The sequence below is a fragment of the Lathyrus oleraceus genome, chromosome 1 (assembly GCF_024323335.1).
Source record: "Lathyrus oleraceus cultivar Zhongwan6 chromosome 1, CAAS_Psat_ZW6_1.0, whole genome shotgun sequence".
Lineage (NCBI taxonomy): Eukaryota > Viridiplantae > Streptophyta > Magnoliopsida > Fabales > Fabaceae > Lathyrus > Lathyrus oleraceus.
In genome coordinates this window covers 125810558-125820770 of record NC_066579.1, presented here as the reverse complement: position 1 = coordinate 125820770, position 10213 = coordinate 125810558, and the positions used below count along the sequence as shown (strand labels likewise).

Genomic DNA, 10213 nt, shown 5'->3' with positions numbered 1-10213 from the left:
ATATATATATATATATATATATATATATATATATATATATATATATATATATATATATATATATATATATATATATATATATATATTATTTTTTATGTTGCTTTGGGAATCATTCACTTATATTCATCGGCTCTCCACGTAGTTTGCTATTAAGATGGTGCTGACTTCTTGTATAAACTACTCGGGGTTACTATAAAGTTAAAAGTTCAAGGGATTGGTACAATAGGTACTTATCCTGATCTAACATGTTGAGGTTCTTAGAGCGTTGTTATGGTAATAATTTTTGTCTTGATTTCACTCAAGTTTTATAAAATAAGCGACCTTTATACTTATTGTGTGTGTTGAATTTTCGTTATGGCTCATGAAAATTTGAGGGAATAGATAATAGAAGTTTTTCACACTAAGGACTTAACTTAAAATAAATCTATATTATAATAAATAAAAAATTTATATATATATATAATAAAGGGAAATAACAATGAAAAGGGAAAGATAACATACTTGAAAAGGGAAGATTTAAAGAACAAGGTTCCCCCCCCCCCCCCCCCCCCCACACTTAAATGAAACATTGTCCTCAATGTTTCAAAGAAAACAAAAGAAATACAAAAAGAAAACGAAACTAAAGTCACTGTTGCCTTCCGCCGCGTGTTCTTGGACCTGGTGATCTTTGACGTACTTCCAAATTATCAAACCTGCTGAGCAACTCGGCGAACCGCTGATCGGTTATTGCATTCCTCGCTTCCTGTTGTTGTTGCATCTGGCGCATCATCTGCATCACTTCGAGATTCTGCGCTTGCATACCATCGATAGCATCCATGATGTCGTCGTTGGTTGCTGGCCTTCTTCGTCGACGACGTCGTGAGGATGGACCAGCTGCGTTATCGGAAGGGTTGAGCGGGACTGATTGTTGTGCAGGAACCTGATCGCCCTGCTCCATCTCTTCAAACTCGTCTGCAGGTGGATTTGCTTGTGTAGGCTCGGTAGCTTCGGGAGCATTAAGGTCGTAGATGTGGCGGTTGGGATTGGTGACATCTGTTAGGGAAATGTTGGGTAGAACAGCGCTTGGGACTTCCTGGTTGTTCACCATAAGGTAATACCCTCCGCCTACCCTGTTTTTGATTAGGCGGCTGGACCGACAGTAGCTTATATCCATCAATAGGAGTGGGAGAGATTGTAAATTCTGAAGTCGATCCCCAAGATTTAAACCAAGTGCTATGGTGGTAATTAATCCACCAATTACGAAAGGTTGACGGCCTCTAGCACATAGGGTGCGGATATGATGAAATAGGAAGGAGGCAGCGTTTACCTGTGTATCCCTTTCAAAGACGCAGTGGAGGAAGAATAATTTCTTGGCGTTTACTTTGCTGTTGTTAGGTCTTCCAAAAACTGTGTTTTGCAGGATGCGGATAAAGTACCGGATGGTTGGGTTATGTATATGGGAAGCAAGGAGCACATCCCAGTTGTTGGTTTCTACACCGGATATTTTCCTAAAGAGGTCGAAGGCGTGTATGTGCCACTGGGAATTCGAGGGGATTCTCGGGTGGACTCGGTCTCCTACAGGGAACTGTAGCATGGTGCTCAATTGGGTTTGGGATAGGGAGTATTCGGTGTTGAACATGCGGAAGGTTGCGGTACCGGTTAAGTACTTGTCTTCACCGGTGGGAGTGTTGTACGAATAAGAACTTAAAAATTCTAAGGTGAGAGCGGGGTAGGTAGGTTGATTATGAGTGCAAAGAAAGGTTAAATCGGCAAGGCGGAGCATCCATTCTATACCTTGAAGTAATCCTAATTCTTGTAAACAATGTAAATCGGGATACCTGGTGGATTGGACGCCTCGCTGTTGGAAACGCTCAAACTGCTCCCTTTGATAATCTTCATCTTCGGATCGGAAGATGATATTTCCGAAATCTTGGTTTCCTACCATACCGATAAGTGGTTTGAAAGAGGTAATAAGGAGAGAATGAAATTGATTTTATAGAATGGTTTGTGGTGTATGAAGAAAGGTATGGTGGGTATTTATAGGAAAAATTTTGGGAGTTGGAAAGGGAGTGGTTGAAAAGTAAATAAATGTGGGTAAATGTGAATAAATGGGGAAGGTAAAAAGGTGGGATGGTGTAACGGTCGTGTCCCAACGGTTAGTAACGTTCACATAGTCAGAAGGCGTCACGCTCGTGACAGGGATGTTACGGGCGTCACAGGTTCTTGGTGTGACGGCCGTAATGGATTGTGTGGCGCTCGTCACACAGTCACTCTTGTAACGTACTTTGTTTTTATCATTATATATTATTGTTATTATTTTGTTATGCATATGTTTATTTTATTTTGCTATTGTGATACTTTTAAATTGCCTTGCATGCTATTCTACTTTCATAATATATATATATATATATATATATATATATATATCTTTAATAAGTCATGTAGGTGGCAACAGTAGAGAGCATTATTGATAGATATTTGCATAAGTCATAATAAAGTAAAGTAAATCAATAGCTTCATAAAATAATCATAATGTAACATTGGAAGACAAAAGTAAACATGCGAAAGAAAAACAAATACTAAAATAATTTGAAATAAAATTAATGAATAACCTAAACTAAAACGAAGTAACTAAGAAAAACAACTTCTATCCATCTGCATGATCTCTGGCCGGAGGAGCAAAGGAGTTAACACGGTTTAGCAACTCGTGGAACTGATTTGTCATACTATTCATGTATCCCAGAAATTCTTGTCCCATGTTAGCTAACTCTTCTCTGAGGGCGTCCTGTTTTGACATCAAAGCCTGAATGGTGGTGTTATAATTAGCTCTGGGCACATGATGTCTAAGATCGGGTATTGCCGATTCTTCGGTCGGGATAGGGTGAGGAGGATCAATATCATAATAGCCAGATGGTGTCTGAGGGTCAGATTCAGCATAAGGGATCTGGTCGTCACAAATCTCATAGTCTTGGATGGATTCAGTAGATCTAGCAGGAGAGGGTGTTGCGTTCAGATTGTAGAGCCAGTTATTGCGGTTATGAACACTAGTCCTTGGGCTAGGCAAGGTGAATAGGCAAAGAACTTGGTTGTTAATTATAAGCTCAAACTCTTCAGACCCTAGGTTTGCTATAAACATAGTGTTGAAGAGGAAGGGTATACTCATAGCCGCAATGCCACAGAAAAGGCTTAAGTCAAGTATAGGTGGACGTAATCCGATAGCATTACCAATCATGGTTATCAATCCGCCTATTTGAATTAGTGCTCGTTCATCTTGGATAAGGCGGTCAAAATCTGCCAACATAAAAGTGGCACCGTTTACTGGACGGTTCTGGGAAGCACAAAATATGATGAAGAGTTCATCACGTGAAACTAAGGTACTGTTTGACTTCTTCCCAAATAAGGTGTGGGTCAGGATCTTATGGAAATAACGAAAGGCCGGGTTATGTATGTTTCCAGAAAGAAACTCATGTTCCTCGGGATCGTCATTTCCAGCGAAGCTTCCCCAAAAGTGTTCAAGTTCTCTGTATTCAAAAAGTTCTTCTTGGCTCACTGTGAATGTATCAAGGGAGGTAGGGAAACCTAAAAGGTTGGTAAAGTCTTGAATATTAAATTGATACTCCATGTTGAACATTCTGAACTGAATGAAACCTCTGCTTATTCCTTTTCCATGGCTGGGTAGATAGATCAGAGAACTAAGGAATTCTAGAGTCAGTGTCCGATAAGTGACGAATTGTTTACGGATAGGAGTGGTTTCCCACCCTATTTGACTCAGCAAATACAAGACACTCTCTCTTAGTCCAAGGGCAGTCATTGCCCAGTCACCAGCGTACAAACTAGGTAGCATCTCTCTCTCTGCTAGTTCCTCAAACTTTTGTTTCTGAGCTTTCCCTCTGAATTTGATACCCATACGATCAATTTGTCCCATCAGGTTAGTGTTAGCTAGAGAAAGGAAAAACAAGAGTTTTAGTCAGGATTTCGCCAAATGCCGAAAGAATAGAAGAAGAAAAATTAAAATAGATTAAGGGTGAATACTAAATAAAATTTAAAAGAATAATTAAGTAAGAAATGAAAATATAAATATTTGTGGGTTGTCTCCCACTAAGCGCTTTGTTTAATGTCGCAAGCTCGACAATAAACTATCAAATATAATCTATAAAATTTGGGGGCACTACGTCTAGGTGCAGGACTTGTGAATCTTCAATGTTCTCTGTATGATGATAATGTTTTAGACGCTGCCCGTTTACGATAAACGGTTCAATGGATTTTCCTTTAATTTCCACCGCTCCACTAGGGAAAACATTGGTAATTTGAAAAGGACCTGACCATCTAGATCGTAGTTTTCCTGGGAATAACTTTAGCCTAGAGTTGAATAACAGGACTGTATCGCCTTGTTCGAAGATTTTCCTTGATATGCGCTTGTCATGCCATTGTTTTGTTCTTTCTTTGTAGATTCTGGCATTTTCGTAAGCGTCTCGTCTGAGTTCCTCTAATTCGTTTATATCAAGGATTCGCTTTTCACCGGCGGCTTTATAGTTTAGATTTATATTTTTAATAGCCCAGTAGGCCTTATGTTCCAATTCTATCGGGAGGTGGCAAGATTTTCCATAAATAAGCTTAAATGGGGTTGTCCCTATGGGAGTTTTGTAAGCAGTTCGATACGCCCATAAAGCTTCTGGTAATTTCAATGACCAGTCCTTCCTTGAAGTGGTGACTGTTTTTTCCAATATTTGTTTGATTTCTCTGTTAGACACTTCCACTTGCCCACTGGTTTGAGGGTGGTAAGGTGTCGCTACTCTATGCCTTATGCCATACTTAAACAGTAGTTTTTTGAGTACCTTGGATATGAAATGCGATCCACCATCACTGACTACTATTCTCGGGACACCATATCTTGGAAATATTATATTCTTAAAGAGTCTAGTTACTACTCGTGTGTCGTTTGTTGGAGAAGCTATAGCTTCAATCCATTTTGATACGTAGTCAACCGCTACGAGTATGTACTTGTTACCGAAAGAAGACGGAAAAGGTCCCATGAAGTCTATTCCCCACATGTCGAAAATCTCTACTTCCAAAATGCCCTTTTGTGGCATCTCGTCACGTCTAGATATGTTTCCTGTGCGTTGACATCTATCACATTTCTTGATAGTCGCATGCACATCCTTCCATATATTTGGCCAATAAAAACCGGCTTGTAGGATTTTGGAACAGGTTTTGGATGTACTTGCATGTCCACCGTAAGGAGCAGAGTGGCAGTGTTGGATTATATTTTCTACCTCTTCTTCAGGTATACAGCGACGGAAAATACCATCGGGGCCTCTTTTGAAAAGTAAAGGGTCATCCCAGTAATAGTGTTTTATGTCATAGAAGAATCGTTTCTTTTGTTGGTAGGATAAATTAGGTGGAATTATTCCGGCAGCTAAATAATTGACGAAGTCAGCGTACCAGGGTATAACACATATAGCTAAGGTGGTTTCTACCTGTTTATCAGCCTTATTTTCTTCCAAAGTAGCTATAAGTTTATCGTACAAGAAATCATCGTTGATCGATGTTGTTTCCGGTTCCAGGTTTTCAAGTCTAGAGAGGTGATCTGCTACTACGTTTTCAGTTCCTTTTTTATCTTTGATTTCCAAATCGAACTCTTGTAGCAACAGAATCCACCTTAGGAGTCTAGGTTTAGCATCCTCTTTTGTTAAAAGGTACTTGATAGCAGCGTGGTCGGTGTAAATGATTATTTTGGCTCCGACCAAGTAAGAACGAAATTTATCTAATGCAAACACTACTGCTAATAGTTCTTTCTCAGTTGTGGCGTAATTCATTTGTGCTTCATCTAGAGTTCTACTTGCGTAATATATGACGTGAAGCTTTTTATCCTTTCGTTGTCCTAAAACAGCGCCCACGGCGTAATCACTGGCATCACACATTATTTCGAATGGTTCATTCCAATCTGGTGTCTGCATTATGGGCGCGGAGATGAATGCTTGTTTAAGCGTCTGGAATGCTTCTAAACATTTGTTGTCGAAGATGAATTCAGCATCTTTCATCAATAGTCCGGTCAAAGGTTTAGTTATTTTAGAGAAGTCTTTAATGAATCGTCGGTAAAAACCGGCATGTCCTAAGAAGCTTTGTACTTCTCTTACAGTTTTCGGAGGTTGAAGGTTTTCGATTACCTCTATTTTGGCTTTGTCTACTTCAATTCCTCTATTTGAGATGATATGTCCTAAAACAATTCCTTCTTGTACCATAAAGTGACATTTTTCCCAATTAATACTAGGTTTACTTTTACACATCGTTTTAGAACTCTTTCTAGGTTTTCAAGACATTCTTCAAAGCTTTGCTCGCATACGAAAAAGTCATCCATAAATACTTCCATGATATTTTCGAGAAAATCGGCGAATATTGCCATCATGCACCTTTGGAAGGTTGCGGGAGCATTGCATAAGCCAAACGGCATTCGTCTATAAGCGAAAGTGCCAAAAGGACACGTGAATGTTGTCTTTTCTTGGTCATCAGGATGAATTGGTATTTGAAAGAAGCCTGAATAACCGTCTAGATAGCAGAAATGAGAATGTTTTGCTAATCGTTCTAACATCTGGTCAATGAATGGTAAAGGGAAATGATCTTTTCGGGTTGCTTTGTTTAGTTTCCTATAGTCAATGCATATTCTCCATCCCGATTCGATTTGTTTGGTTATAGTTTCTCCTTTTTCATTTTCAATAATTGTTATACCTCCTTTCTTTGGTACTACGTGTACAGGACTAACCCATTTGCTATCAGATATAGGATATATGATACATGCCTCTAATAACTTGGTTACTTCCTTCTTCACTACCTCACTCAGGATCGGGTTCAGTCTCCTCTGATGTTCCCTAGAAGTTTTACAATCTTATTCTAGCATGATGTGGTGCATACAAATAGAAGGACTTATTCCTTTAAGGTCGGTGATGTTGTATCCTAGTGTGGTTGGATATTTTCTTAAGATATGCAGGAGTTTTTCGGTTTCGAGTTTTCCTAGGTCTGCATTAACTATCACTGGTCGTTCAAGTTCTAAGTCTAGGAATTCATATCTCAGATTTTTGGGAAGTGTTTTCAGGTCTAGGGTTGGTTTCTTAAGGAATTGCGTAGGATCCGGTGTTATTGCTAAACATTGGTTGAGTCTGTCTTCTACAAGATAGTCAGACGATTTGTCCTTTTCTAACTCTGTTTATTTTATGCATTCATCGATGATATCCATGAAGTAACATGTATCTTCTATTGCAGGTGCTTTCTAAAATTGGGAAAGAATGAACTCAATTTTCTCTTCTTCTACTTCGAAAGTGAGTCGTCCTCGTTTTACGTCTATGATCGCACCAGCAGTTGCTAAGAATGGTCTTCCCAATATAATGGGTGTAACTTCATCTTCTCTAATGTCCATAATTATAAAATCGGTTGGGATGTAGAATTGACCTATGCGCACGGGAACGTTTTCAAGAATTCCTACAGGATATCTAACAGAACGATCTGCTAGTTGCACAGACATTTTAGTTGGTCTTAATTCTCCCATTTCAAGTTTCTTGCATATGGATAAGGGCATAACACTAATACCGGCTCCTAAATCGCATAAGGCTTTATCTATGACAAATTTTCCTATGTGACAGGGTATAGAGAAACTACCTGGATCTTTAAGTTTAGGAGGCATATTCTGGATTATAGTGCTACATTCAGCAGTGAGTGTAACAGTTTCGCTATCTTCAAGTTTCCTTTTATTAGAAAGAATTTCTTTTAAGAACTTAGCATATGAGGGCATCTGCGTAATAGCTTCTGTAAAAGGAATTGTGACGTTTAATTGTTTCAGTAGGTCAACAAATTTTTTAAATTGGCCCGCATCTTTGGTTTTAATAAGCCTTTGAGGGTAAGGGATAGGTGGTTTATAAGGTGGTGGAGGTACATAAGGTTCTTTCTTTTCTACGGTTTCCTTATTACTCTCTTCCTTTTCCTTAGGTTTATTTTCTTCCTCAGTTGACTTTTTAGAGTTTTGGTTTTCATTTCTTGGATCTACTGGTCCTTCCACTTCCGTTCCACTTCTTAGTATGATTGCATGAGCGTGGCTTTTCGGGTTAGGTTGGGGCTGTCCAGGAAATGCACCAGTTGGGGCAGCAGTAGGCGCTTGTTGTTGAGCTACTTGTGATATTTGTGTTTCCAGCATTTTGTTATGGGTAGCCAAGGCATCTACTTTACTTGCTAGTTGTTTGATTTGTTCGCTAGTGTGTATATTCTGGTTTAAGAAATCTTTATTGGTTTGCTGTTGAGAAGCTATGAAGTTCTCCATCATTATTTCCAAGTTGGATTTTCTAGGAACATTATTGTTAGGTGTAGATGGGGTCGGCTTTTGATATCCAGGAGGTATAGCTGGGGCTTGATTTGGAGCTTGTCCTGGTGCGTATAAAGCATTATTACTCTTATATGAAAAATTAGGATGATTCTTCCAGTTTGAGTTATAGGTATGCGAGTAGGGATTTCCTTGAGCATAATTCACTTGCTCTGCTTGGATTCCGGTTAGGAGTTGACAATCAGTAGGAGTGTAACCTTGGATTCCACAGACTTCGCAATTCTGAGTTGCGGCAACCACGGTGGTTGGAGGTGATACATTCAAACTTTCAATTTTCTGGGCCAGGGCTTCCACTTTTGCATTAACATGATCAAGGCTACTTATCTCGTACATGCCACTTTTCGTTTGAGGCTTCTCTACTATTGCTCGGTCGCTTCCCCACTGATAATGGTTTTGGGCCATGCTTTCGATAAGTTGGTAAGCATCGGCATAAGGTTTATCCATAAGTGCACCACCTGCTGCGGCGTCTATTGTTAACCTTGTGTTGTACAAGAGACCATTATAGAAGGTATGAATCACTAACCAGTCCTCTAAACCATGGTGTGGACAAAGTCTCATCATGTCTTTGTATCTTTCCCATGCTTCGAAAAGAGACTCGTTATCTTTCTGTTTAAATCCATTTATCTGGGCTCTCAACATAGTTGTTTTGCTTGGAGGAAAATATCGGGCAAGAAATACTTTCTTCAACTCGTTCCATGTGGTAACTGAGTTGGAAGGAAGAGACTGAAGCCATCTTCTAGCTTTATCTCTTAACGAGAAAGGAAAAAGGCGAAGTCGAATTGCCTCTGAAGTGACACCATTAGCTTTAACAGTATCAGCGTATTGGACAAATACGGATAAATGAAGGTTTGGATCCTCGGTAGGATTTCCAGAGAATTGATTCTGTTGCACTGCCTGCAACAGAGAAGGTTTAAGTTCGAAGTTGTTTGCTTCGATTGCGGGTGGAGCAATACTCGAATGCGGCTCATCTTGCGATGGAGCGGCGTAATCTCGAAGAGCACGAGCTGGTTCTGCCATCTCGTGTATTGGTGAAGGAAGAAGATTTTTGAGGTCAGGCACTTCGATAGAAGGGAGATTGTTTGCAGCACGATATTCCCGAATTCGTCGTAAGACTCGGAGATATAGTTCGATGTCGTTGATTCGTAAGTAAACGGCTCGCCTTGTGAGCGAGTGTGTGGCATACAAATCAACGAAAGAAGAAGAAAATAGAAATTGCCTTAGTCTCTACAGCGTAACAAAAGAGTTACGATATCGACTAAAAAAATCCCCGGCAACGGCGCCAAAAACTTGATCGCGACTTTATGAGTCGAATTGGGGTACAAACTGCAAGTGCACAGTTCTATCACGTAGTTTTAAAAGATATCGATCCCACAGGGACTTATGAATCGATATATCGTTTTCTAAGGTTACTTCGTAAAGCTAAGGCGGATGATACTTTGATTGTTTGGGGGAAAAGTTAAAACTAAAACTAGATCTAAATTAAGTATCAATTAAGCGGATATCGGTATGTAGTTCGTCGTAATTAGGGAATCAAATCTTCGTTGGTTTCTTGGTTTTTAAAATAAATCTTTTCAGTAGACACTATTGATTAAAAGTCTTATCTCAAACTCTCGCTCTGTTGAATAGACTATGACTTTATATTAACGTAGCTGTCACTTATTAGTTAAGTCCAAAATCACTTTTTGAAAACAATAGAATCTATAGAAACTCTTTTTAAGAAAACACTAATCGTTTAAACATCCTTATCTCAAACTCTCGCTCTGTTGACTTAGATTATATAATTAAACTTAAGTGCTTAACTCTCGTCCTCACATTTAACCCTTAAAAATACTTTTTGAATAAGATTAGAATTTAATTAACTCTTAAACT

At 39.2% G+C, this 10213-nt stretch overlaps 1 non-coding gene across 1 annotated transcript; it reads left to right on the top strand.

The window, feature by feature from the left end:
• The first annotated feature begins 8876 nt into the window (after positions 1–8876).
• Positions 8877–8983, top strand: LOC127117166 (small nucleolar RNA R71). The gene has a single exon (XR_007801923.1). It is a non-coding gene; the product is annotated as a small nucleolar RNA R71 (small nucleolar RNA).
• The last annotated feature ends 1230 nt before the right edge of the window (positions 8984–10213 follow it).